The 27,953-nt window shown below is 42.9% G+C and overlaps 1 long non-coding RNA gene across 5 annotated transcripts in view; it reads right to left on the bottom strand.

Moving 5' to 3' along the window:
* Window positions 1-27,953, bottom strand: part of LOC308255487 — a 43,160-nt gene that overhangs the window by 12,163 nt on the left and 3,044 nt on the right. For 4 of the 5 annotated variants that reach the window (XR_013961349.1, XR_013961350.1, XR_013961351.1 and 1 more), the window contains exons 2-3: window positions 3,517-3,575; window positions 3,229-3,373 (exon numbers count right to left, since the gene is read on the bottom strand). This is a non-coding gene — a long non-coding RNA (uncharacterized lncRNA). Of the gene's footprint in view, window positions 1-3,228; window positions 3,374-3,516; window positions 3,576-4,153; window positions 4,255-27,953 lie in introns of those variants that run through there. The other variant, XR_013961353.1, reaches the window with a different exon arrangement.

Below are 27,953 nucleotides of genomic sequence, written 5' to 3'. Positions count from 1 at the left end.
GAGACCCAAGGACTGACTCGCAACTTCAGTTTCTGAGAGAGCAACACTGTACCAGGAAAAGCGAGCAGATGAGATGCTGGCAGCATTTGCCTACTGCCCCCAAATTTGGAAGGCAGGGGGTAGGACAGGAGCTTGCAGAGAATATGTCATTTGCATATTCAATGCTGTGGATCAACAGCCTGTGGAAAGAGTTGACAGGGAGGCCTTGGGGTGCATATGGTCACTAGTTCAAGTAAATAATGGGGGAAGCTCTCCCTGAATCAGCTTCTCCCTGATTCCACATTTCTCCTGTCCTGAAAGGGTGGGTGCAAGTCTTGTCATGGCTACATCAGTTACCTGGCACATAGACCCTGCCTGTGCCCCACTGGGCATGCCCCAGCCAACTCCCAACTAGACCCCCAACTAGATCCCTGAGCTGGTCATGGCACTGGAAGTCTCTATTTGAGTGGAAAAAGAAGGACAGCGCGCACACACAACCTGCAGCCAGCTGGACCCACAAGTCAATTCTAGATGAGTTGAAGGGATATATGTCACAGGCAATTTGTGCCCACAGCCAACTGGTGACATGAGTTTGTATTAACCAGTCCATCAGTCTAAAATATGATAAGACAATTGGAAAAACATCCAGGTGGATGGTGAGCTAAAGAGAATCCACTTGGGGAAAGTAATAAGAGTTTTACAAACACCCATTTTTAAAGAAAAAGTCACAAACAGCAAACACACACCTGCACATGCACATACACTTGCAAACTCATGGGGTCTTTGAAAAGACTGCATCATGAAGGGGGAAGACTGTGTCCCTGAAAGGGCAGAGGAAAGAATCCTTTGAAAAGATTTTTCACAGCAACACAAATAACTTTCAGACCACATCTGCTTTGTATTCACTTCATTTAATTAAAATGTGAACTCTGAGAAAAGAGATTTGAAAAACAAGATGGAAAGAATGAAATGAGAAGACGGTTGGCTAACAGGCAGGTAGAAATCAAAAGCAAACCATGTGAGAGCAAGAAAGGCTGTAAAGAAACTAATAATGTAGCTGCAGATTTAAAATTGCTTTATGATGGTAAAAAAAAAACAGAATGGAAACTACAGAAAACTGAATTGTTAAGTGTAAAGAACAGATAGGAGTTCTCTGAGAATGCAGGGGAAAGCCCAAAGGGAAAAAAACTAAGGGAGGGAGCATAATAGACATCAAAGGAGAAACCAAACAAATAAAACAAGAATCAAAGAAGAGAGGAGACAATACTTCTGAGCTGATGAAAACCCTGAGCCTGTAAAGTTAAAAGGTACTTTTTACCTAAGCCAAATTGATAAAAAGAAACAAATAATTAGAAATACCATGCAGGATTTTGTACATTTTAAGGGTAAAGAAATAAGAAACAATCCACATTTCTGAAAATGTATAATTGGAAGAGAGATTCCATGGAATGTTGGGAAGTGCTTATGTTGGAGGGGGAAAAGCTTCTGTCATAAAACAAACTTGATAAATGCTGAATGAATAAAAAAAAAAAGAACAAAATCTTATACTGAAGCTTTTTGGGGGGTTTTTAAATGTTTGTGTATCTTGTTAAATTAGTGTTATTAGCAAGCATAGATTTCCAAAAATATTTGATGATGAACCCCTTTTCCATCTGTGCACTCATTGGAATGTACTTTGGGAACCACTCTTCTACAGAATTTTGAGAGATCACAGTTTATCCTAAAATTTCAACCATCTGCAGGGGCTATCGGCATGAAGGCCACAGACAGACTTTCCTCATATCAGTATTCAGAGTACATGCCAGGCATGGCTCCGCCTTTCAGCAGGGGGGATGCTCAGAGGTGCACTGAGTATGCTGGAATAGAACAAAATAAGCCAAACTATAGTAAACAAAAAATCAGTATGAGGAAGTTGTTGTAATAAAAGACCTGGAAATGAATGTTAAAAACCTGTTAGCCTCAACATCCTTCCCAGCCTAGCCCTGCCCAGGAGGCTGACCCTCACAGACCATACTCCTCCAGACTCCCTGGTGGAATTCTGGGCTGGAGACTCAGGGCTGGGAGGAGAGTAAAGTTAGTATTTCCTTCCTACTCCTTCCCTACTTCAGTGACCTCTCTCTGGCAGCGGTGGGGTCCCCAACCACAGCTCTCACCTGGACCCATTCTCCAACACTCCAGCTCTCTCTGGGTTCCAGTCACACTGGTTCCTTCCCTGTTCCTGCAGTTCTGGGAATGGCTTCTGGTTACTGCTAGTCCCAGTGCCTCACCATAGCCTTTCACTTTATCCACATTCAATAAGCAGATCCTCATTAAAGTCTCTTTATTTAAACCATCCTGGGTGAATGTTTCTTGCCAGGATCTGACTTAAACACTTCTCAATTCTTTTTGTAAAGCTAGAATAACCCTGATACTAAAACCTGACAAATGACACAAAGAAAGACAGAATGGGTAAATGAGTCATACACTAGTCTCACTTATATAGATGTAAAGCCCTAATACAAATATAATCAGATCAAGTCCAAAGTAAATCCAATAGTACAGTGACAGAACACACCATGAGCACACATTCCTGGAGTGCATGGATGATATTATATGAAAACTGTAGTGAACTGATTAACCACAGCAATAAGTCAAAGGAGAAAAAGAGCATTTTATATGCTGAATTAATGTTTGGTAAATGTCAACAACCATGTCTCTAGTGAACTGGAAATGATAAAAACATATTAATTCTCAAACCCACATCCAACACCAAAAGAGTGAAATGCAAGAAGCATCCCCATTAAATATGGGAACAAGACAAATATCTCTATCTTGTATTCAACTTTGTTCTAAAGATCCTAGCTAATGAAATTAGACAGAAAAAAATATAAAAAGAGGAGAACAAACTATAATTATGTGGAATATAACTATCATTTTAGAAAAACTAGGAAAAGAAATACAAAATTATCAAAATAGAAGACTTTTATAAAATGGTCAGTTATATGATGATTATTAAAAAAAATAGTTTATTTTCCACTTCCTAATAACCTGTTAGAAAACATGATTTTAAAAGTGATGCATTAGTCATACACTGTGACATAACAAATAACTTTAGTGGTTTAAAACAACATTTATTATCTCACAGTTTCTGTGGGTCAGGAATCGAGTATGACCTAGCTGAGTTCTCTGTTTCAAGTTTGCTCACAAAGTACAATCAAGTTAGCCAAGGCTGTGGTCTCAGCTGAAGGTTCAATTGGGAAGCCTACTCACATGGTTGTTGACAGAATTCCACTCCTTGTGGTTGTTGGGCTGAGGGCTTCAGTTCCTTGCCTGAGGGGCTTCCCATAAGGCAGCTCACACATGGTAGCTAGTTTCTTCAGAGCAGGCAAGTGAGAGGGTAGAGAGAGGGAGAGTTCTAGAAAGACATAAGTCACAGCCTGCTACCACCTAATCTCAGAAGTAATATCCCATCACTTTTGCCACATTCTATTTATGAGAAGCAAGTCACTAAGACCATCCCACATATAAGGAGAAGGGATTTCATAAAGTAATAATTACCAGGGATCCTTGGGAGCCATATCAGAGGCTGCCTATGACAGATGCCATTGCTCCAGTTCCTGAAAAAGAGCACCAAACACTTATATTCATCTATGAAATAAAGCTTCACTGAAGAACAATTAAAAAAACACACCTTAAAATAGAAGGGTATGCCATGTTCTTAGATAAAAATATTCAATGTTGCAAAGAAGTGGATTATCACAACATTAAGCTATAAATTTAATCCAATTCCAATTCCCAGAGGGATGTTTAAGCTCTTTTACTTTTCTTCTTAATTTTTAAAAACACTTCAATATTTAATGTCCTGACCAGCAGTTCAAACACTAAAAGCAAGGCATGTGGGGTTTTTTTACCCAGAAAAACAAACAAACAAAAGCCCAAACATGAAAGCAAACAAACAAAAATTCCCTAAAACCACATATTAAAAATGGCAGGCTTTTTATAACAATAATTAAAGTAATAAAAACATTAAAAACTTTGTTTTTTAATACATATACACAGTACAAGGCTGAAGCACCTTTGATTTTTCTCTCAAGATTTGTATAAAAACACCCCCACTGCAGCAACAATTTGGTGGGCATGAATATATATATACACACACACATTTCCCACCCCCATGGAGTAATAAAAAAGGTACCTTCAGTTTATCAATTCGCTTTATCTTTAGGTAAGAGCTTTTTCAGGGAAAAAGCCTGTGAGTAAGGCTTTAGTGCTGTTGTTTTGTGTGCTCCTGGGACCTGTTGCTTTGAAAAAAGTTTTGGGGAAAAAAAAAAGGAAGAAAAGGAAAGTTTGCAGAAAAATAACAGAAACAAATAAGCCCTTCACTAAAAATGCACCTCATCTCCATTCAGCTGAAGCAGGTCTCAGTCCCTATGCTGCAGCAAAAGCAAACTTAGGTCTTCAGGCATAGTAATATGGCAAGAAATAGAACACAAGTGGTTTGATCTAATCCTATGCACCTAGGGGCTATAAATGATAAAGTTTTAGTGTTGGTAATGGAGCCTTCATTTTCAGATTTTAAAATGGTGACATGGGGAAAGAAAGAATAAAACCGCCTTTAAATATATATATATGGGCATTATCCTACTTTGGTTGCTTGATGAATAACAAAAGTGATTCAATTGCATTGAAGTCAAGGCAAATTTTTTTTTTTCTGGAATCCTTTGCTTCATGCATGGCACATTCTTATTGTTTTTTTTAAGCTTCAAACCCAGAGGGGTTTTTTAATTTCATTTTTGTTGATTTAGAATAAAATAAATAAAATCTAGAGTTCATCTACATGACAGTAGCAAAGAATATTTTTTAAAATAAAGGGGACTTGTCATAATAATTAAAATAGAACAATACCAGTGTAAGATTATCTGATAGGTCAATAGAATAAAATAGAAAGCTCAGTCAAACACAAAAATGCTCAATATATGATAAAATTGCCTTTCAGATCACCAGGAAATAATGAATTATTTTATAATTCATGTTGGGATAGTTGCTTAATTTGTTTTAAATTTATGGTCTTATCTCTTCCCACACATGAAGATAAAATAAAGAGTTAAATAAATCCTGATCTGTGTGGCTCAGTGGTTGAGCATCTACCTATGAACCAAGAGGTCAATAGTTTGATTCCTGGTCAGGGAACATGTCTGGGTTGCGGGCTCAGTTTCTAGAAGGGGGCATGCAGGATGCAGCCCATCAATGTTTCTCTCTCATCATTGATGTTTCCATCTCTCTCTCCCTCTCTCTTCTCTTCCTCTCAGAAATACACACACACACACACACACACACACACATATTTAAAAGAATTAAATTAAAAAAATAAAACTACAAAACTTTGTATGAAACCAAAAACAGAGCGCAAATAGCCTCAGCAATCTTGATAAAATAGAACATGGGAGGAATCACAATACCACATATCAAGTTATACTACAAACCCACTGTACTCAAAACAGCCTGATACTGACAAAAGAACAGGCATATAAATCAATGGAACAGAACAGAGAACCCAGAACCAAGCCATTATGCTCAAATAATATTTGACAAAGGAGGCAAGAGCAGGCAATGGAGTAAAGATAGTCTCTTCAATAAATGGTGCTAGGAAAATTAGACAGGTACATGCAAAAGAAGAAAGAAAGAAAGAAAGAAAGAAAGAAAGAAAGAAAGAAAGAAAGAAAGAAAGAAAGAAAGGAAGGAAGGAAGGAAGGAAGGAAGGAAGGAAGGAAGGAAGGAAGGAAGGAAGGAAGGAAGGAAGGAAGGAAGGAAGGAAGGAAGGAAGGAAGGAAAAACTAGACCACCAACTTACAACATAAACAAGAATAAACTCAAAATGGATAAAAGACTTAAATATAAGTCTTGAAAGCATAAAAATTATAGAAGAACCATAGGCAGTAAAATCTCATACATCTCTCGTAGCAATATGTTTACTAATACATCTCCTAGGGCAAAGGAAACTAAGAAGAAAATTTAAAAATGGGACTACATCAAAATAAAAAGCTTCTGCTCAGCAAAAGAAACCTTCAACAAAATGAAAAGGGATCCCACTGCATGGGAGAACATATTTGCCAATGATACATCTGATACAGGGTTATTTCCAAAATATATAAGGAACTCATACAACTTAACAAAAGGAAGATAAACAATCCAATTAAAAAATGGGCAAAGAACCTAAATAGACACTTCTCAAAAGTGGACATACAGAAGGACAAAAGACATATGAAAAATGCTCAAAGTCACTAATCATCTGAGAGATGCAAATTAAAATGACAATGAGGTAGCCCTAACTGGTTTGGCTCAGTGGATAGAGCGTCGGCCTGCAGACTGAAGGGTCCCAGGTTCGATTCCGGTCAAGGGCATGTACCTGGGTTGCGGGCACATCCCCAGTAGGGGGCGTGCAGGAGGCAGCTGATCGATGTCTCTCTCTCATCGATGTTTCTAACTTTCTATCCCTCTCTCTTCCTCTCTGTAAAAAATCAATAAAATATATAAAAAAAATAAAATAAAATAAAATGACAATGAGGTATCACCTCACACCTGTCATAATGGCTATCATTAACAAATCAACAAACAAGTGTTGGTGAGAGGATGGGGAGAAAGAACACTGCTGGTGGGAATGCAGACTGGTGCATTCACTGTGGGAAACAGTATGGAATTTCCTCAAAAATTTAAAAATGGAACTGCCATTTGACCCAGTGATCCCACTTCTAGGACTATATCCCAAGAAACCAGAAAAAAACATCAGAAAGAATATATGTACCCCTATGTTCATAGCAGCCCTATTTACAAAACAGCCCAAGTGCCCATCAGTAGATGAGTGGATAAAAAAGCTGTGGTACTTTTACACAATGGAATACTATCCTACCTAATAAAAAGGTAATATGCAAATTGACCATCACTCCAACACACAAGATGGCTGCCCCCATGTGGTCAAAGATGGCCGCCCCCATGTGGACACAAGATGGCCACCACAAGATGGCCTGCAGGGGAGGGCAATTGGGGGGAACCAGGCCTGCAGGGGAGGGCAGTTGGGGGGGACCAGGCCTGCTGGGGGGGACCAGGCCTGCAGGGGAGGGAAATTGGGGGGGAACCAGGCCTTCAGGGCAGTTGGGGGCAACCAGGCCGGCAGGGAAGGGCAGTTAGAGGCAATCGGGCTGGCAGGGGAGGGCAGTTAGGGGTGACCAGGCTGGCAAGAGAGGGAAGTTAGGGGTGACCGGGCCAGCAGGGGAGGGCAGTTGGGGGCAACCAGGCCAGCAGGGGAGGGCAGTTGGGGGGGACCAGGCCTGCAGTGGAGGGCGATTGGGGGGGACCAGGTCGGCAAGGGAGGGCAATTAGGGGTGACCGGGCCAGCAGGGGAGGGCAGTTGGGGGTGACCAGGCCTGCAAGGGAAGGCAGTTGGAGGGGACCAGGCCTGCAGGGGAGGGCAGTTGGGGTGACCAGGCCTGCAGGGGAGGGCAGTTCGGGTGGACCAGGCCTGTAGGGGAGGGCAGTTGGAGGGGGACCATGCCTGGATTGTGGGCTCAACCCCCAGTGGGCGGTGTGCAGAAGGCAGTTGATCAATGATTCTCTCTCATCGTTGATGTTTCTCTCTTTCCCTCTCCCTTCCTCTCTGAAATCAATAAAAATACATTTTCTTTAAAAGTGCAGGGGATTCCAAGATGGCAGTGAATTAAGTGGTAGCTACACTAACTTTCTCCTAGGACCTAACTGGAATTACAACTAAAATATAGAAAAATCATCCTGAATAACCAACTAAAGACTAGCTGGAGAGAATCCTTATAACCAAGGACATAAAGAGGAGGCCACATTGAAGTGTCCAGATATGAGGGCAGGCCAGGCTCCCACAGGAAGCAGCTGAAGTTCCAGAAGGATATCTCAGCTGCAGGGGTTTCCCCCTGAAAAATCCAGGGTCTAAACCCCAAACCAGGCTCCCCAGACCAGAGCACCAAAATGGGGAAAGGTGCCCACATACCATCTGGCTGTGAAAAACAGCAGGGTTTCTATCCACCAGGGAGAGACAGATGGGAATACAAGGCACCCTCTTAGAGAGCCAACACACAAAATTTCATGTGCAGCCACTCACCTTGGGCTCTGGCAGAGGGAGAGCAGAGTGAACTAGAACTGTGCTGAGGCATGCAGAGGCCATCTTTCTCAGGTAGACCTTTATCACCAAGGCAGTTTTAGCCTGGGGGGAAGCAACTGCCACATTCATTGAAAATCCTCTCACCCCACCCTTTGGAGTTTACACTCTGATGAGGTCTATAACCTGAGGCTCATAAGTGACTGAGGCTAGCAATCAGCCTGCAGGCAGAGGTGGATCTCTGGGTGCTTTCATACTTTGCCTAATCTGTTTATGGGCCTGGGACTAGGAAAAGCAGGCCTTGGTGTGCAGCTTGGTCCTTCCCACATGCCCCCAGCCCCAACACAGGGAGCCACAAGCTGTGGATTGCTGATAGCACCAAACAGGTTACTCAGGGCCAGTCACAAACAGCATCTGACATTGGCATATACTAGAGACCCTCTGAAGAGGACCAAAACCAATAAACCCAGAGACCAGCTTCAGACAACAACAGAGGTTTTTGAGCCCACAATCCAGGCATGGGCCCTGATCAGGACCAAACCCTATTAAGGTGAATTCTGCTTCATGTGATAAGTACCTTCACAACAGCCTGCACACTGTGTTTGTGGTTGAACCTCACTGTCAGCCAGCCTGAGGGTCAAGCTCATGCACATTAGCAAGCAAGACTCAATTACAAGAGTAGGGCCCACACAATGTGCATAAAGGACATTATTAGAACACCAAGGTCTGGTGATCAGAGAGACTGTGCCACTGGGTCCTGCAGGTCACCTACTACATAAGGCCACCCTACCAAGACTGGAAGTCATTGTAGATCTACCTAATATCTATATATATAAAAGCCTAAGCAATCGAATGACCGAACAACCATGTGACCGGTTGCTATGATGTGCGCTGACCACCAGGGGGCAAACGCTCAATGCAGGAGCTGCCCCATGGTGGTCAGTGTGCTCCCATAGTGGGGGCACTTTTCAGCTGACTGACAGGTGCCAGACACCAGGCTCACAGCTGGCGAGTGCAGCTGCAGCAGCACAAGCCTCTCCTGCCTCCGCAGCAGCGCCCTACTGAGCAGCAGCAGTGGCAGGTGCAGCGGGGCCGTGATGAGTGGGAGTGGCATGGTGCCCGGCCCAGCTCGGGCTCTTCCCTGGCTGCCTGCCACTTCGTGCACTACTACATCCCCCGAGGGGTCCCAGATTGCAAGAGGGTGCAGGCCAGGCTGAGGAACCCCACCGGTGCATGAATCTGTGCACCGGGCCTCTAGTATAGAAATGAACCCAAACAAGCAGCCCAAATGGGAAGAAAAAAAAACTCCAAATGAAAGAACAAGTGAATTCTCCAGAAGAAGAGCTAAATGAAATGGAGATAAGCAATTTATCACATAGAGTTCAGAATAAGAATTAAAAGGATGTTCAAGAGCATGAAAAAATATATAGAAACTATGAAAAACAAGCAGTTGGGAATGAAGAATGACATAGCAGAAATATGGACTACACTGTTTATTCCAAACAGCAGATTAGAGGAAACCAAGGATCAAATCAGTGAATTAGAAGACAGTGTAGAAAAAAAATCACTCAATCAGAGAACCAAAAAGTAAAAACAATGAAAAATCAGGACAGTTTAAGGGTGATGTGAGACAACATGGAACATAACAATATCCACATCATAGGAGTAACAGAAGGAGAAGAAAGTGAACAAAGGAGGGGAAGAGAGAGAGAGAGAGAGAGAGAGAGAGAGAGAGAGAGAGAGAGAGAGACTGTTTGAATAAATAATGGCAGAAAACTTTCCTAATCTGGTGAAGAAAAAAGTTATGCAAGTTCAGGAAGCACTGAGAAGAACCCAAAGAAGCCCATGCCCAGCAAGAAGAACCCAAAGAAGCCCATGTCCAGACACATCATAAATAAAATGCCAAAAATTAAAGACAATAGTAGAATCTTAAAAGCAGCACAAGAAAAGCAATTTGTTACCCCCAAAGAGCTCCCATGAAGCTGTCAGCTGATTTCTCAACAGAAACTCTATAGGCCAGAAGGGAATGGCATAAAGTATTCAAGGTAATGAAAGCTAGGATCTGAAACCAAGACTACTCTATTTAGCAAGGCTTTCATTAAAAATACATGGTGAAATAAAGAGCTTCCCAGACAAAAAAAAAGGGGGGGGGGAAGGAGTTTTATTACCACCAAACCAGCATTGCAAGACATATTAAAGGGACTGTTGTAATAAGGAGAGAGAGAGAGAGAGAGAGAGAGAGAGAAACATAGGCATAAAGAATAAAAATGACCTATGAAGCTGTAAAAAAAAGAGGTCTCTCTTACCCTCTGGGGCAGCATGGATGGACCTGGAGACTATTATGCTAAGTGAAATAAGCCAATCTGAGAAAGATAAATATCAAATGATCTCACTTATTTGTGGAATCTAATGAACAAAATGAATTGACCAACAAAATAAGACCTAAAGCAGGGAGGCATGGAACAGACTGACATACTTCAGTGTGGGGGTTGGGGGTACTAGAAGAGATAAACCAAAAAACTTATATACTTATATGCATAGCCCATGGACACAGGCACTAGAGGGGAGAAGACCGGGAGGGGTGGGTAGGGCCTTGGAGGAGGAGGATAAAGGGGGGGGGAATGGGAGATATCTGTAATACTACCAACAATAAAAAATATGTATTTAATTTTTTTTTAATTTTTTAAAAAGAATAAAAATGGCAATAAGTAAGTACCTATCAATAATAACCTTAAATGTAAGTGGATTAACTGCTCTAATCAAAAGACAAAGGGTAGCTGAATGGATAAGAAAACATTATATATATATATATATATATATATATATATATATATATGTAGATAGATAGATGATAGATGATAGATAGATAGATAGATAGATAGATAGATAGATAGATAGATACACACACACACTATCTGCAAGAGACCCAGCTCAGAACAAAAGACTCACACAGGATGAAAGTGAAGGGATGGAAAAAAATTTTTCCATGTAATTGGAAATGACAAAAAGCAGGGGTAGCAATACTTACATCTGACAAAATAGACTTCTAAGCAAAGGGCATAACAAGAGATAAAGAAGGTCACTACATAATACTAAAGGGATTGATCCAACAAGAGGCTATAACCCTGATATACATATATGTACTCGATATTGGAGCACATAAATATATTTTAAAAAACTATTTGAGGACTTAAAGATGGAGATCAATAGCAATATAGTCATAGTAGGGGACTTCAACACCCCACTGACTTCACTGGATAGATCTTCCAGACAAAAAAATCAACAAGGAAACAGTTATTCTAAATGACACACTAGATCAGATGGATTTAATTGACATTTACAGAATATTTTGCCCTCAAGTTGCAGAATATACATTCTTCTCAAGTGCATGTTGAACATGCTTAAAAACAGACCATATGTTAGGACACAAAACAAGTCTCTACAAATTCAAGAAGATTGAAATAATATCAAGCATCTTCTCAGAACACAATGTCATGAAACTAGAAATCTACTGCAATAAAAACACTTAAAAACATTCAAACACATGGAGACTAAATAGTATGTTATTAAACAATAAATGTGTTACTAATGAGATCAAGAAAGAAATTTAACACTTCCTGGAAATAAATGAAAACAGTCCTGACACAACAAAAGCAGTTCTGAGGGTGAAGTTCATAGTACTACAGGCCTACATCAAGAAATAAGAAAAATCTCTAATAAACTATCTAACCCTACTACTAAAAGAATTAGAAAGAGAACAACAAGGAAAGCCCAGAGTAAGTAGAAAGAAGGAAATAATAAAGATCAGGGCAGAAATAAATGACACAGAGACCAAAAAAATCAATGAAATCACAAGCTGGTTCTTTGAAAAGATAAACAAGACTGATGAACTAAAAGCCAGACTCATCAAGAAACAAAGAGAGAGGACCCAAATAAATAAAATCTGAAACAAAAAGAGGTAAAGTAACAAATGACACCACAGAATTACAAAGGATTGTAAGAAAATATTACAAACAACTATATTATGCCAACAAATTGGACAACCTGGGCAAAATGGACAAATTCCTAGAAACATATAATCTTCCAAAACTGAATCAGGAAGAATCAGAAAATCCGAATAAACCAATAACAACTAATGAAATTGAAGTAGTAATAAAATAAAATAAAAACTCCCAGCAAACAAAAGTCCAGGACCAGATGGTTTCACAGGGGAGTTTTATCAAACATTCTAAGAAGAACTAACACCCATCCACAAACTATTCCCAAAAATTTCAAGAAAAGAAATATTTCCAAGATTTTTTTTTCATGAAGCCAGCATTATCCTAATTCTAAAACCAGATAAAGAAACTATAAATAAAATTACAGGACAATATCCCTGATGAACATAGATGCCAAAGTCCTCAACAAAATATTAGCAAATATTAATGTATTAAAATGATTATTCACCATGACCAAGTGGAATTTATCCCAAGGATGCAAGGCTGGTACAATATTTGCAAATCAATAACTATAATACATCACATAAACAAAATGAAATATGAAAACCATATGATCATACCAATAGATGCAGAAAAAGCATTCAACAAAATCCAGCACCCATTTTTGATAAAAATTCTCAGCAAAATGGGAATAGAGGGATCATACCTCACGCCCATATATGATTACCCTACAGCCAACATCAGACTCAATGCAACATCAGACTCACATAGCAATTTGACAATGGGCAAAAACTACAAGCATTTCCCTCAAGAACATGAACAAGGGAGAAACCAAGATGGCGGCATAAGGTATACACCTGTACATGCTGCCTCTCACAACCACACCAAAACTACAACTAAAAGAAAAAATGACTATCACCCAGAACCACGTGAAAGCTGGTGGAGTAGAAGTTCTACAACTAGAAGGAAAGAAAAAAGCTCATTGAGACTGTGTAGGAGGTGCAGAGGTGCAGAAAAGCAAAGGTTTGGAGGCGCACAAATTGGGCTGGTGACTGGGTGTGCTGTTTTTTTCAGTTGGAGGGAGATACACGCTACCGACTGCTCTGAACTCCAGTTTCCAGCGAGACTCTGGGGACCCAGACTCCTACGGGGAGAAACGGGACTGTCTGGCATCGGGTCAGAAAGTGAGGGTGGCTTTCTTGCAGAAGGGCATGTAGGAATCATTGTTTACTGCACTGGGGCACAGGGCATGGGGACACAGAAACGCGGAGACGCAGAGACAGCTGACTGGCAGCCATCGCTGTTTGCCATGCCCTAGTGATTCCCTGAGACCCCACCCCACTCAATTTACAAACCCACCCAAGCTATGTGCAGCGGCTTTTGCATATGAATGGCCTGCCCTTTTGCAGCTTAACCTAACAAATTGCAGCTGTGTCAGATAGCTCCAAAACTTCCAAACCCCAAACAAAGATGAGAAATCTGCAGATCTCACTGTAGCTCCTGCTGGGTGGCCTCAGACAGTAGCTGACTTGCAGCTCCTTGGAGATCGAAGAGCCAGTGTACCTAGTGGTCAGTGTGAGATGACACCAGATTTCAACTTCTCACATACATAAGTGACACACTCAAAAGGCAGACTCAGTGAGCACCAAAGCCCCACTGAAGCAAGTCCTGCCCCATAAGGGTGTCTCCAGCACAGCAGTTCTTCCATTATAGACACAGCTGATCCTCAAAGCCAATTGGCCTGGAGGTCAATTCCTCCAGTGTACCAACAGCAATCAAGGCTTAACTACAACAAGACTGTGCACTCAGCACACAAAGGGGTACACCAAGAGTGTCTACCTAGGTGATTGGGGAGGCTGAGCCACTGGGCCCTATAAGTCACCTACCACACAAAGCCACTCCATCAACACAGGGAAGCAGCCAAAATGCAGAGACAAAGAAACATGTCACAAATGAAAGAAATGGAGGAAAGCAAACTACTGGATATAGAGTTCAAAACCACAGTTATAAGGTTACTCAAGAATCTTCTAGAAACCGCCGAGAAACTTAGTGAGACCTCCGAGGAACTTAGTGAGACCTTCAAGGATCTTAATGAGAATGCCAAAAAAATAAAAAAGGACCAGTCATAAATTAAGCATAACACTGTCTGAAATAAAGAATAATATACAGAAATCCAACAGTAGACTAAAGGATCCCAACAATCAAACCAAAGATTTGAAATATGAGGAAGCAAAAAACACCCAACCAGAAAAACAAAAAGAAAAAAGAATCCAAAAATATGAAGATAGTGTAAGGAGCCTCTGGGACAACCTCAAGCGTACCAACATCCGAATTATGGGGGTGCCAGAAGAAGAGAAAGAGAAAAATATTGAAAACCTATTAGAAGAAATAATGACAGAAAACTTTCCCTACCTGGTGAAAGAAATAGACTTACAAGCCCAGGAAGCGCAGAGAACCCCAAACAAGATGAATCCAAAGAGGACCCACCAAGACACATCGTAATTAAAATGCCAAGGACAAAAGACAAAGAGAGAATCTTGAAAGCAGTAAGAGAAAAACAGTTAGTTACCTACAAGGGAGTCCCCAAACGACTGTCAGCTGATTTCTCAACAGAAACTATGCAGGCCAGAAGGGAGTGGCAAGAAATATTCAAAGTGATGAACAGCAAGAACCTACAACCAAGATTACTCTATCCAGCAAAGCTATCATTTAGAATTGAACATCAGATAAAGTGCTTCACAGATAAGAAAAATCTAAAGGAGTTCATCACCACCAAACCAGGATTATATGAAATGCTGAAGGGTATTCTTTAAGAAGAGGAAGTAGAAGAAAAAGGTAAAGATAAAAATTATGAACAACAAAGTGACAACAAATACATATCTATCAACAAGTGAATCTAAAAATCAAGTCAATAAAAAATCTGATGAACAGAATAAACTGGTGAATATAATAGAATCAGGGGCATAGAAAGGGAGTGGACTGACAATTCTCGGAGGGAAAGGGGCGTGAGGCGTGCGGGAAGAGATTGGACAAAAATCTTACACCTATGGATGAGGACAGTGGCATGGGGTGGGGGAGCGAAATCAGGTGGAGTGGAGCTATGGGGGAGAAAAAGAGGAACATCTGTAATAATCTGAACAATAAAGATTTATTTGTTTTAAAAAAAGAATATGAACAAGACAGGGATGTCCACTTTCATTACTCTTATTCAACATAGTACTGGAAGTCCTAGCCACAGTTAAAAAAAGAAAAAATAAAAGCCATCAAAATTGGAAAGGAGGAAGTGAAACTGTCATTATTTTCAGATGACATGACATTGTACCTAGCAAACCCTAAATACTCCACCAAAAAACTACTTGATTTAATTAATGAATTCAGTAAAGTAACAGGATACAAAATTACAACCAGAAATAGATGGCATTTTTATATACCAATAATGAACTCTCAGGAAGAGAAACTATTCCATTTACCATTGCAACAACAATAAAAAAGATATCTTGGACAAGGATGTAAAAGGCCTGTACTCAGAAAACTACAGAACATTGAAAAATAAAAATAGAGGATGATACAAACAAATGGAAGGATAGACTGTGGATTGGATCATTAAAATGTCCATACTACCCAGAGAAACCAAGATGGTGGCATAGGTAAACACCTAAAGTGCTGCCTCGCACAACAATTTCAAAAGTACAACTAAAAGACAAAACAGACACCATCCAGAACCGCAGGAAAGCTGGCTGAGTGGAAATTCTACAACTAGAAGGAAAGAGAAAAGCACATTGAGACTCAGAGAAGCTACAAAAGGCTGAGGTACAGAGATGCGCGCGAGCAGAGAGGACTGGCGGCTGAGTGCGTGGATGGCTTTCTCAAGTGGGAGGGAGACGGAAGCTCCCGACTGTGCTGAACTCCAGTTCCAGGCGAGACTCTGGGAACCCAGATTCATTTGGGGGGGATCTGGACTGTCAGGAAAAGAGAAAAGCACACTGAGACTCAGGGGAGCTGCAGAAGGCAGAGGTCTTGAAGCACGCATGCAGAGAGGACTGACTGCTGAGTGCGCGGCTGGATTTCTCAAGCGGGAGGGAGACAGAAGCTCCCAACTACGCTGAACTCCAGTTCCGGGCGAGACTCTGGGATGCCAGACTCATTCAGGGAGAAACTGGACTGTCTGGCAGTGGGCGAAACTCGAGGGCAGCTTTCTCTCAGAGGTGCTTGCAGCGATTACCGAGGGACACTGAGATCCAGGGGCCTCATAGGGCAGGGCTGACAGGAAACCAAGGCTGTCTGCTCCGCCCTGAGACTCCACCCCATCCAAGCTGAGCACAGAGGCTTTCACAATTTTGCAAGTCTTGTCTCATAAGAGTGTCTCCAGCTCAGAAGTTCTCCCAGCGTAGACACAGCTGATCCTCACAGCCAGCTGGCCTGGAGGTCAATTCTTCCCAGTGATACCAACAACAATCAAGACTTAACTACACCAAGGCTATGCACACAGCCAACAAAGGGGTGCACCAAGAGTGTCCACCTCAGGTAACTGGGGAGGCTGAGCCACTGGGCCCTTAGGACACCTACCACACAAAGCTACTCTACCAACTCAGGGAAGCAGCAAAAATGCAGAAACAAAGAAACATGTCACAAATGAAAGAAATGGAGGAAAGCAAACAACTGGATATAGAGTTCAAAACCATGGTTATAAGGTTTTTCAAGAATATCCTAGAAAAGGCCGATAAATTTAACAAGACCCTCGAGGATATGAAAAAGGACCAACTAGAAATTAAAAATACACTGTCTGAAATAAAAAATATTATACAGAGACCTAACAGCAGACTAGAGGACCGCAAGAATCAAGTCAAAGATTTGAAATACAAAAAAGCAAAAAACACTCAACTGGAAAAGCAAAAAGAATAAGAATCCAAAAATTTGAAGACAGTGTAAGAAGCCTCTGGGACAACCTCAAGCGTACCAACATCCGAATTGTGGGGGTGCCAGAAGAAGAGAGAGAGCAAGATACTGAAAACCTACTTGAAGAAATAATGACCGAAAACTTCCCCCACCTGGTGAAAGAAATAGACTTACAAGTCCAGGAAACGCACAGAACCCAAAACAAAAGGAATCCAAAGAGGACCACACCAAGACACATCATCATTAAAATGCCAAGAGCAAAAGACAAAGAGAGAATATTAAAAGCAGCAAGAGAAAAACAGTTAGTTACCTACAAGGGAGTCCCCATATGACTGTCAGCTGATTTCTCAATAGAAACTATGCAGGCCAGATGGGAGTGGCAAGAAATATTCAATGTGATGAATAGCAAGAACCTACAACCAAGATTACTCTACCCAGAAAAAGTTATCATTCAGAATTGAAGGTCTGATAAAGAGCTTCACACATAAGAAAAAGCTAAAGGAGTTCATCAACACCAAACCAGTATTATATGAAATGCGGAAAGATATTCTTTAAGAAGAGGAAGAAGAGGAGAGAGAGAAACCAAGATGGCGGCATAGGTAAGCACCTAAACTGCTGCCTCGCACAACAATTTCAAAACTACAACTAAAAGACAGAACAGACACCATCCAGAACCACAGGAAAGCTGGCTGAGTGAAAATTCTACAACTAGAAGGAAAGAGAAAAGCTCACAGAGAATTGGAGGTAGGGCAAAGGGTCTTTGTGCACGCAGAGAGGAAGGGCGGCTGAGAGCCTGGCTGACTTTCTCTGGCGGAAGGGGGAAGGAAGCCCCCGACCGCACTGAACCCCAGTTCTGACTGCACTGAACCCCAGTTCTGGGCGAGCCCCTGGGGACCCACGCTTTTACGGGGGGGAGTCTGTACTCTCGTGCGGAGACTCGGGAGCCGGGGAAGGCAGAAGTCTGAAGGCGCGCGCGTGCCAGTGCACACAAAGGCTGCGGAGGTTGCCACAGGCTTTCCCTAGTGGAAGGGAGTTGGAGTCCCCTGACTGCACTGAGCCCCAGTTCTGACTGCACTGGACCCCAGTTCCAGGCGAGCCCCTGGGGACCCACGCTCTTGTGGGGGGAATCTGGACTCTAGGGCAGAGACTCGGGAGCCAGGGAAGGCGGAGGACTGAAGGCACGCGCGTGCCAGTGCGCTCAAAGGCTGCGGAGGTTGCCACAGGCTTTCCCTAGTGGAAGGGAGTCAGAGGCTCCTGACTGCACTGGGCCCCAGTTCTGACTGCACTGAACCCCGGTTCCAGGCGAGCCCCAGGGGACCCACGCTCTTGTGGGGGGAGTCTGGACTCTCGGGCAGAGACTCAGGAGCCGGGGAAGGCAGAGGTCTGAAGGCGTGCACGTGCGCGCAAGGGCAAGGCTGACTGGAAGCCAAGACTGAGACTCCACCCCATCAAGCTGAGCACAGAGGCTATTGCAATTTGGCAAGTCTAATCCTATAAGGCTGTCTCCAGCACCGAACTTCTCCCAGCATAGACACAGCTGATCCTTACAGTCAACTGGCCTGGAGGTCAATTCTTCCCAGTGATACCAACAACAATCAAGACTTAATTACAACAAGGCTATACACACAGTCCACAAAGGGGTGCACCAAGAGTGTCCACCTAAGGTTAACTGGGGAGGCAGACCCACTGGGCCATATTGGAAACCTAGCACACAAATCTACCTTACCAACTCAGGGAAGCAGTGAAAATGCGGCGTCAAAGAATCAGATCACAAACGAAAGAAATGGAGGAAAACAAACGACTGGATATAGAATTCAAAACCACGGTTATAAGGCTTTTCAAGAATATCCTAGAAAAGGCCGATAAATATAACGAGACCCTCGAAGATATGAAAAAGGACCAACTAGAAATTAAACATACAGACTGAAATAAAAAATATTATACAGAGACCCAAAAACAGACTAGAGGAACACAAAAATCAAGTCAACGAATTGAAATACAAAGAAGCAAAAAACACTCAACCGAAAAAGCAAAAAGCAAAAAAAAAAATCCAAAAAGTTGAAGATAGTGTAAGAAGACTCTGGGACAACTTCAAGCTTACCAACATCAGAATTATGGGGGTGCCAAAAGAAGAGAGAGAGCAAGATACTGAAAACCTATTTGAAGAAATAATGACCGAAAACTTCCCCCACCTGGTGAAAGAAATAGACTTACAAGTCCAGGAAACGCACAGAACCCAAAACAAAAGGAATCCAAAGAGGACCACACCAAGACACATCATCATTAAAATGCCAAGAGCAAAAGACAAAGAGAGAATATTAAAAGCAGCAAGAGAAAAACAGTTAGTTACCTACAAGGGAGTCCCCATACGACTGTCAGCTGATTTCTCAACAGAAACTATGCAGGCCAGACGGGAGTGGCAAGAAATTTTCAATGTGATGAATAGCAAGAACCTACAACCAAGATTACTCTACCCAGCAAAGCTATCATTCAGAATTGAAGGGCAGATAAAGAGCTTCACAGATAAGAAAAAGCTAAAGGAGTTCATCACCACCAAACCAGTATTATATGAAATGCTGAAAGGTATTCTTAAAGAAGAGGAAGAAGAAAAAAGTAAAGATAATAATTATGAACAACAAATACATATCTATCAACAAGTGAACCTAAAAATCAAGTGAATTAAAAACCTGAGGAACAGAATAATCTGGTGAATATAATAGAATCAGGGGCATAGAAAGGGAGTGGACTGATAATTCTCAGGGGGAAAGGGGTATGGGGGGTTCATGAAGAGACTGGACAAAAATCATACACTTATGGATGAGGACAGTGGGGGGGAGGTAAGGGCAGAAGGTGCGGTGGGAACCGGGTGGAGGGGGGAAAAAGGAGAAACAATTGTAATAATCTGAATAAAGATTTATTAAAATAAAAATAAAGAAAGAAAGAAAGAAAAAAAAGAGGAAGAAGAAGAAAAAGGTAAAGATAAAAATTATGAACAACAAATACATATCTATCAACAAGTGAATCTAAAAATGAAGTCAATAAAAAATCTGATGAGCAGAATAAACTGGTGAATATAATAGAATCAGGGGCATAGAAAGGGAGTGGACTGACAATTCTCGGGGGGAGAGGGGTGTGGTGGGTGCGGGAAGAGACTGCACAAAAATCGTACACCTATGGATGAGGACAGTGGCGGGGAGGTAAGGGCAGAGGGTGGTGTGGGAACCGGGTGGAGGGGAGCTATGGGGGAAAAAAAGAGGAACAATTGTAATAATCTGAACAATAAAGATTTATTAAATTTTAAAAATAAATAAATAAATAATAAAATGACCATACTACCCAAAGTAATCTATAGATTCAACACAATTATTATTAAAATACCAATGGCATATTTCACAGATCTAAAGCAAATACTCCAAGAATGTATATGGAATCAAAAAAGACCTGAATAGCCACAGCAATCTTGACAAAGAAGAACAAAGTTGGAAGGGTCACAATACCAGATATCAAATTATACTACAAAGCCATTGTAATCAAAACAGCCTGGTACTGGCACAAGAACAGCCATATAGGTCAATAGATAGAACAGAGAACTCAGAAATGACCCAAGCCATTACACTCAATTAATAGTTGACAAAGGAGGCAAGAGCATACAATGGAGTAAAGATAGTCTCTTCAATAAATGGTGTTGGGAAAACTAGATAGGTACATGCAAAAACCAGAAAACTAGACACTTACACCATACACAAGACTAAACTCAAAATGTATAAAAGACTTAAATGTAAGTCATGAAACCATAAAAATCCTAGAAGAAATCACAGGCAGCAAAATCTCAGACATCTCTCATAGTAATGTTTACAGATACATCTCCCAGGGCCGTGGTCGGCAAACTGCGGCTCGCAAGCCATGCGGCTCTTTGGCCCCTTGAGTGTGGCTCTCCCACAAAATACCACGGCCTGGGCGAGTCTATTTTGAAAAAATGGCATTAGAAGTTTAAGTTTAAAAAATTTGGCTCTGAAAAGAAATTTCAATCGTTTGTACTGTTGATATTTGGCTCTGTTGACTAATGAGTTTGCCGACCACTGTCCTAGGGCAAGGGAAACTAAAACAAAAATAAATAAATGGTACTACATAAAAATAAAAAACTTCTGCCCAGCAAAATAAACCTTCAAAAAAATGAAAAGGGATCCCACTGTAAGAGCGAACATATTTTCCAATGACACATCTGATAAGGGATTAATTTCCAAAATATATAAAGAACTCATACAACTTAACAAAAGGAAGACAATCCAATTAAAAAATGGGCACAGAACTAAGTAGCCACTTCTCCAAAGAGAGCATACAGATGGCCAAGAGACATATTTAAAAATGCTCAAAGTCACTAATCATCTGAGAGATGCAAATTAAAAGGACAATGAGGTATCACCTCATACCTGCCAGAATGGCTATCATCAACAAATCAACAACAAATGTTGGTGAGGATGTGGAGAAAAGGGAACTCTAGTACACTCTGGTGGGAATGCAGACTGGTATAGCCACTGTGGAGAACAGTATGGAGTTTCCTCAAAAAATTAAAAATGGAACTCCCATTTGACCCAGTGATCCCACTTCTAGGACTATATCCTAAGAATCCCAAAACACCAATCAGGAATGTATGCACCCCTATGTTAATGGTAGCACTATTTACAATAGCTAAACTCTGGAAATAGCTCAAGTACCCATCAGTAGATGAGTGGATAAAAATGCTGTGGTGTACACAGTGGCTCAAGAAAAACAGAGAAAAAAAAGTAAATCACTTTCACTGTCTACAGCTGTTCTCTGTTCACACTACTAAGTGTACTAAACTGATCATGTAAACCAGTCCTCTCTAGCCCTCCAGTTTAAAGGCTAAGGGGGCAGAATGGTGCACAGATTAACAGAGGGGAAGGCCAGTCAGCCACTGGGAGCAGAGAGGCAGGTGCTAATAATAGACCTACTCTTGTGTAAATATGAATTTAGAAAGGGCACATGGGAGTGGGGGGAGCTGTGGTACATTTACACACAGGAATACCATGCAGCTGTACAAAAGAAGGATCTCTTACCTTTTGAGATAGCATGGAGGGACCTGGAGACTATTATGCTAAGCGAAATAAGCCAGTCAGAGAAAGACAAGTACCACATGATCTCACTTATATGTGGACTCTAATGAACAAAACAAAGTGACAAAATAGAACTAGAGATATGGAAGCATGCAATAGACTAACGAATATCAGAGGGAAGGTGTGGGTAGGAAGAGATTAACCTAAAAATGTATATGCATGCATGCATAACCCATGGACACAGACAATAGTGAGGTGAAGGCCTGGAAAGGGGGTGGGAGCTATGTCACCTCATTTAAATCCTTATAATTGTTCCCATTTTGCAGAAACAAAAAGGCACAGTGAGTCACACAGATCACAAATAATGGCTGGAACCAAACCCAGGCCCTCTGAGACTCCTTTGTAGCATAGGTAGACTTGAAGATTACAGCATCATTTGTAAGAGCAAAGAAAGTAAAATGAAATCAAAGGGGGGCTTTAATTATATTATGATTATCCACATAACTCTGTCATTTAAAATCTTGTCGAAGAAAAATAGTTTTCAGTGTAGCCAGGTGCTGGCATAGGCAGAACTTCAAGGAGCTTCCAGTTAGAAGGTGCCAGCAGCTGTGATGTTCCATTTCTTCAGCTGGGCGGTAGTTCCACAGGTGTATTCATTTTGGAATCATTCATCAAGCTGTAACCTTTGTGCACTTTTCTATATGTATGTTACAGTAAAACTTTTAAGGCCCTGGTCAGGTAGCTCAATTGGTTAGAGCATCATCCCAATATACCAAGGTTTCGGATTCAATCCCCAGTCAGGGCACATACAGGAATCAACCAATGAATGCATAAATAAGTGGAACAACAAATCAATGTTTCTCTCTCGCTCTCTCTCTCTCTCTCTCTCTCTCTCATCAATAAATAAAATTTTAAAAATAAGTTATTTTTTTAATTTATGTTGCCAGATGTTTCTTCTGGAATCAAAGAAGCCCCTGGAGTCCCTCTTGGTCCTTCAGACATAGGTTGTAGCCACCAAGTGCTCCATGGGGAGTTTGCTACCAACCTTTCATTGTCAGAGAAAGTCTGGTCCTTCCTACCACAGGAAGGAAGTGGCTGGAGTCCTTCATAGAGGGAAATAAGGCAACCCCACCGCTGCACCTTCCCATCTCAACCATTGGGTCAAGATGTCCCAATTTAGCCGAAACCGGTTTGGCTCAGTGGATAGAGCGTCGGCCTACGGACTGAAGGGTCCCAGGTTCGATTCCGGTCAAGGGCATGTACCTTGGTTGCAGGCACGTCCCCAGTAGGGGGTGTGCAGGAGGCAGCTGCTCGATGTTTCTCTCTCATCGATGTTTCTAACTCTCTATCCCTCTCCCTTCCTCTCTGTGAAAAATCAATAAAATATATTTTAAAAAAAAAGATGTCCCAATTTAGACCTGTGTTTCTCCTGTCACAGTGAAAACTGAAGATCTGACTGTTAGCTCATATCCAGGCCCAGTCCTAGAGAAGATGAGGTTTTAATAGGAGAGGAGCTGAGGCTGGAGCCTTGCCTGAGCCAGTATCCCACGCCCAGGCAATGGGAACAAAATTAAGGGGAACAAAATCTTGAGTACCTCTTCATCTGGGTAGGCAGGCGCTCCTGTGATCAATATGAATACTAGAAAGAAAAGTAGGTCATGATAGTTACCCTTTCTAAATTTCCTATCATTGATGTATTTCATTTGTAATCTGAATTGAAAATCTATTTAAAGCTGTGGTCCCTTCATCTACCAGCCCCTAGGTGGGCAAAACTGAACTCATAGAGGATTCCTGGAGGTGGGGTCACTTACACTAAAGTACAGGAAAGAACCTTACTTTGTTTGTCCTATGGCATACAATAGGAGCTAGTCCATACCCATGACCCTCATCTTATCTCACCCAGAACTACATCAGGCATGGCCCTCAGCACACGTCTGTCAGCACTGGCCCTGAAGGCCACATTCCTCCTATCACCTACCTCTACCCTTGCCCAGACCACCTGCCTCCCTCACCACAGGGAAAGAAGCAAACTGCATGTGTCCCTCAGAAAGCGGAGAGCAAGTCACCTCACAAAGGTGACACTAGGAAAGTCACAGCCAGAGACAGACAGATGGACAGAGACTGAGGAAGATAGAAATGTCTCTCAGAGGTCACGAAGAGGCAGCACAATGTCTTCGCCTCCACTCAGGACTCCTCACGCTGTTCCTTCTGTTCATTTGTATCAACCTCACTAGCCTACAAGCTCTTTGGAGACCAGAGAGATTTGCTTCTCTCTGTAACCCAGCCGTGGGCAAACTACAGCCCGTTCAGCTGTTCTATCCGGCCCGCGGAGCCGAAAGAGAGGAGGGTTCTCTTGCTCTCCCCTCCGCTCCTTCACCAGCAGCAGTGTTAACATGGCAACGTCGGGAAACACGGCCGAAGCTCCTTCTTCTGAGTGGGCGGATTTATATCCGCCCATTAAATACGCCCATTCAGTAGAAGGAACAACCTCTCAATCTTCCAGAGGCTCCTTGTAATGCCCGCGGACGCGTCCCCGGACATAACCCTGGGAATGCGTAGACACGTTACCGTGGTGATGTAGGGAGACACGCCCCTGGAGAGCATAGTATCAGAGCATTAGCTAAAAAGGAGACCAACAACACTGTTCCCACTGAAGTTGATGTTTTAAAGACCAAAAACCTTTCAACCCAGTCTACATTGCCATCTACATCTACGTCCCGGGCATAATTTGGAAGTTGCACTAAAGAAAATGTTTAATTTACTGTTTACACATTTTGTTCTTTTCTATTTGTTTTAGTTTTAAATTATTTTATTATATTTAAGTTTAATTTGAAAGGCTTTTGTACCTTTCCTTTGTTAGGCAATTTTATTTTGCCTTTGCCATCTTCAATATAAGGTATGTTATTGTGCTATGATTCCTCCATTTTTTGAAGTTTCAAATTATAATAATTAGTGTTTACATTCTTCTTGTTAAAATGTTTGAAATGAATAAAACTATTGAAATAAAATAAAAAAAGACCGTACCCTTTTATGTAATGATGTTTACTTTGAATTTATATTAGTTCACAGAAACACTCCATCCATGCTTTTGTTCCGGCCCGCCGGTCCAGTTTAAGAACCCATTGTGGCCATCGAGTCAAAAAGTTTGCCCACCCCTGATGTAACCCCTGTAGCCAACCAGGTGCCCAGGGAACATGATGACAGAGGAAGTGAGTGGATAAGTAAAGGGATAATTGGAAGAAACATCAGCAGATGGAATAAGAGAGATGTGGAAGAACTGAGACTGTGAGACCCAGAAGCAGAGTGAGACAGACAGAAAAAATAATGGATGGATGGATGGATGGACTGAAAACAGAAACAAACAAAAAATCTAGAGATCCAGAAAGAAAGAAGAAAGTTAAATACAGAGGCAGGAAAACAAAAGCAGAGAGGGGATGGAGAGAGAATGAAGAGAAGAGCCTTCCCTTAGAACCAGAGGGTTTCTACCTCAGTTTCCCTGCTAGTTCTCCAGGATCAGCCTAGCTGTAGCCTAAGGGACTAAGCATCCTCATTGGTCTTATCAGCACACTCCTTTGGGCAGGGGACTCTGTTACCTCCTTCTCCCCACTGCATAGTGGCTGAGCTCCACCCCACCACTTTGACATAAGGGGCTCTCCCACCCAGGAGACCCCAGGCAACCGATTGGACCTCCTCTAAGGAAGGCCCTGGCAGCGGGGATGAGAATGAGTTTTCCTCTCTTCCACCTTGCAATGATGACCCCTCCCCTGCATCTACCAGCTCCTAGGGACTGGAGGGGGTGGGGATGGGAACAAGGAATGCATCATTAAGCAGGCCCCAACGCCATGGCTGCCTGTTGAGAGGAGGAGAAAATCAGGAAGGGGAGAAGCTGGCTAGGCTGGGGGCTGAGGAGGCACTTCCTGACTCCACAGAGCCTTGCCTTGATGCCAAGACTGTTCTATTAGGGCCAGTATTTCCAATTCCCCAAGAACCATGGGGGAGGGGCCCAGAGAGGCCTTGCTGGGAGGAAAAACTGAGTGGGAGATGGCCAGAGCCACCAAATTCCCATGAGTCCTAGAGAAGGGTGGGTTCCTTCCCTTCCCCTCTCACCCCATCTGTCTCTGACCTCACCTCCCCCACTTCCTGGCTTCTCTGAAGTTCCAACACTAAAGAAAGATGCTTCTAAGCCAAAGGTCCCCAGCCCCCTCCATGCCCCTGTCCCTGCTGCCTGGGCTCTGGGGACTGAAGCTCCCCCCCCCCACCCCCACCACCCGCCTCCCCCACCATTGCACTAGATGTGGCTGCAGGGGAAGGATGGGCTCAGGGCCCAGCTGGCAGTGGTCACTCGGTGGTCCTCTCCCTGCCTAGTCAGCAAATTCTGTGCCAGCTGCCAGACCTCACTCAGCACTTCCTCCAGCCCACTTTCCAGAGTGGCTGGGGCTTCCACTCCCAATTCAGCACAAAAACTATCCACGGCTCTTCCTGGGCTGCCCACCCAGGTGCCAGGGCCTGGGCTCAGCAGTTAGCGATCATGGGAGGAGGAGGATACCCAGCTCTGCCCAATGTGAGAAACAGGGCAGGAGCACCAGAGTCTGCCTTACCCCTTCCCAACCACAGAAACATTCTGACCCACAGTGGGTCTCCTGGTTTTCCTCTGCAAAGCAGTGAGGCATGTCATGGCTCCCATCCCTTCTCTGATCCTCAAACTCTCTGCTGGTCTTGTTCCCCCACAGATTTTTCAGAGCCTGGGAAATTTTCCATCACAAGGGCAAGAGACACTGACCACTCCATGGGAGCCCCAGCAACAGACAGCCCAGTCTAGAGCTGAGCACACAGTAGGTGCTTAAAAGTCATACATAGTCAACAAGCTTTTTCAGCCCTGTATCACTGTGTCTTCAAGGTCCCTTGAGACCAGTTTTCTAGTGCCAGGGACTGGCAGCAAGCCTTAACCACATGCCTGGGTCTTAAAAATGCGGGTGTGAATCCTGGCCTGTAGGGGCAGGCCTCCAGAGAAGCTGCCTGCCTGCTTCACCTCCAGACAGCTCAGGACCAGCCCAACCTGGGGACTCAAAGCCCTCATTTGACCCAAGCCCTGTACCCTCTACAGCCTGTCCAGGTCTTTCTCAGTTCCCCATTGTGCAGGCCACAATCGATTGATGCTGGGACACCTCCAGCCACTGAGGTAAGATGTTGCCCTTTGTGGAGAGGTAGAATCACAAAGGCTCCCCTGGGCTCACAGAGATGCTGGGCCCTGTCAGCCACAGAGCCCTGGGAAAACCCAACTGAAGGAAGAAGGAAGTCAGAGCGAGGGAATGGAGAGGAGGGATGAGGACAGTCCCCAGGGGAGGTGCCTGCCTTGCACAAGGTTCATGATGGGCAAGGAAGGATGCTGAAGATAGGTAAAAACAGGAAAGAGACAGGGAAAATGGCAGGGGGCGGGGGGAGGGCACCCTTGAGAGATGAGCCCCTTCCTTCTCTCACAATCCAGAGAAAAGAAAGAAAATAGTGGCCACATGGCTGGTACTATGCTGGGTACTTTTCATAATCTTCTCATTTATTTTCCCAATATACCACAAGAAAGATATTACCCCCAGGCTATAAATGAAGACTCTGAAGCTCTGACAGCTTAATTGGTTTCCCAGGACAGAGGCCTGGCTAGGCCAAGACCCTAGCTCCATCATCCTGGGGACCCCAAGTCTCCAGTCTCAGCAAGGAGCTGGCAGGGCCACAGCTCTGGCCTTGGGAGACTGTGCAGAGGCCCAAGCTGTGTTCAGAGCAGTTTATTCAAAAAGAGCCTAACAGGAAACTTGGCTTCTCTGACTCACTCTGATTCGACCTTATTAAGAAAAAAGAAAGAAGGAGCAGGAGCCAGCATAGGGTAGGGTTTCGTGCCAAGAGCTGGCTCAGAGTTAGAGGCCTGATGAGCACAATGGTCCATGCCCTGATCTCCCCACTGCTGGAAAGCCC

The sequence above is a fragment of the Plecotus auritus genome (assembly GCF_963455305.1).
Source record: "Plecotus auritus genome assembly, chromosome: 1".
NCBI lineage: Eukaryota > Metazoa > Chordata > Mammalia > Chiroptera > Vespertilionidae > Plecotus > Plecotus auritus.
This window is presented reverse-complemented; position numbering and strand designations above follow the sequence as displayed.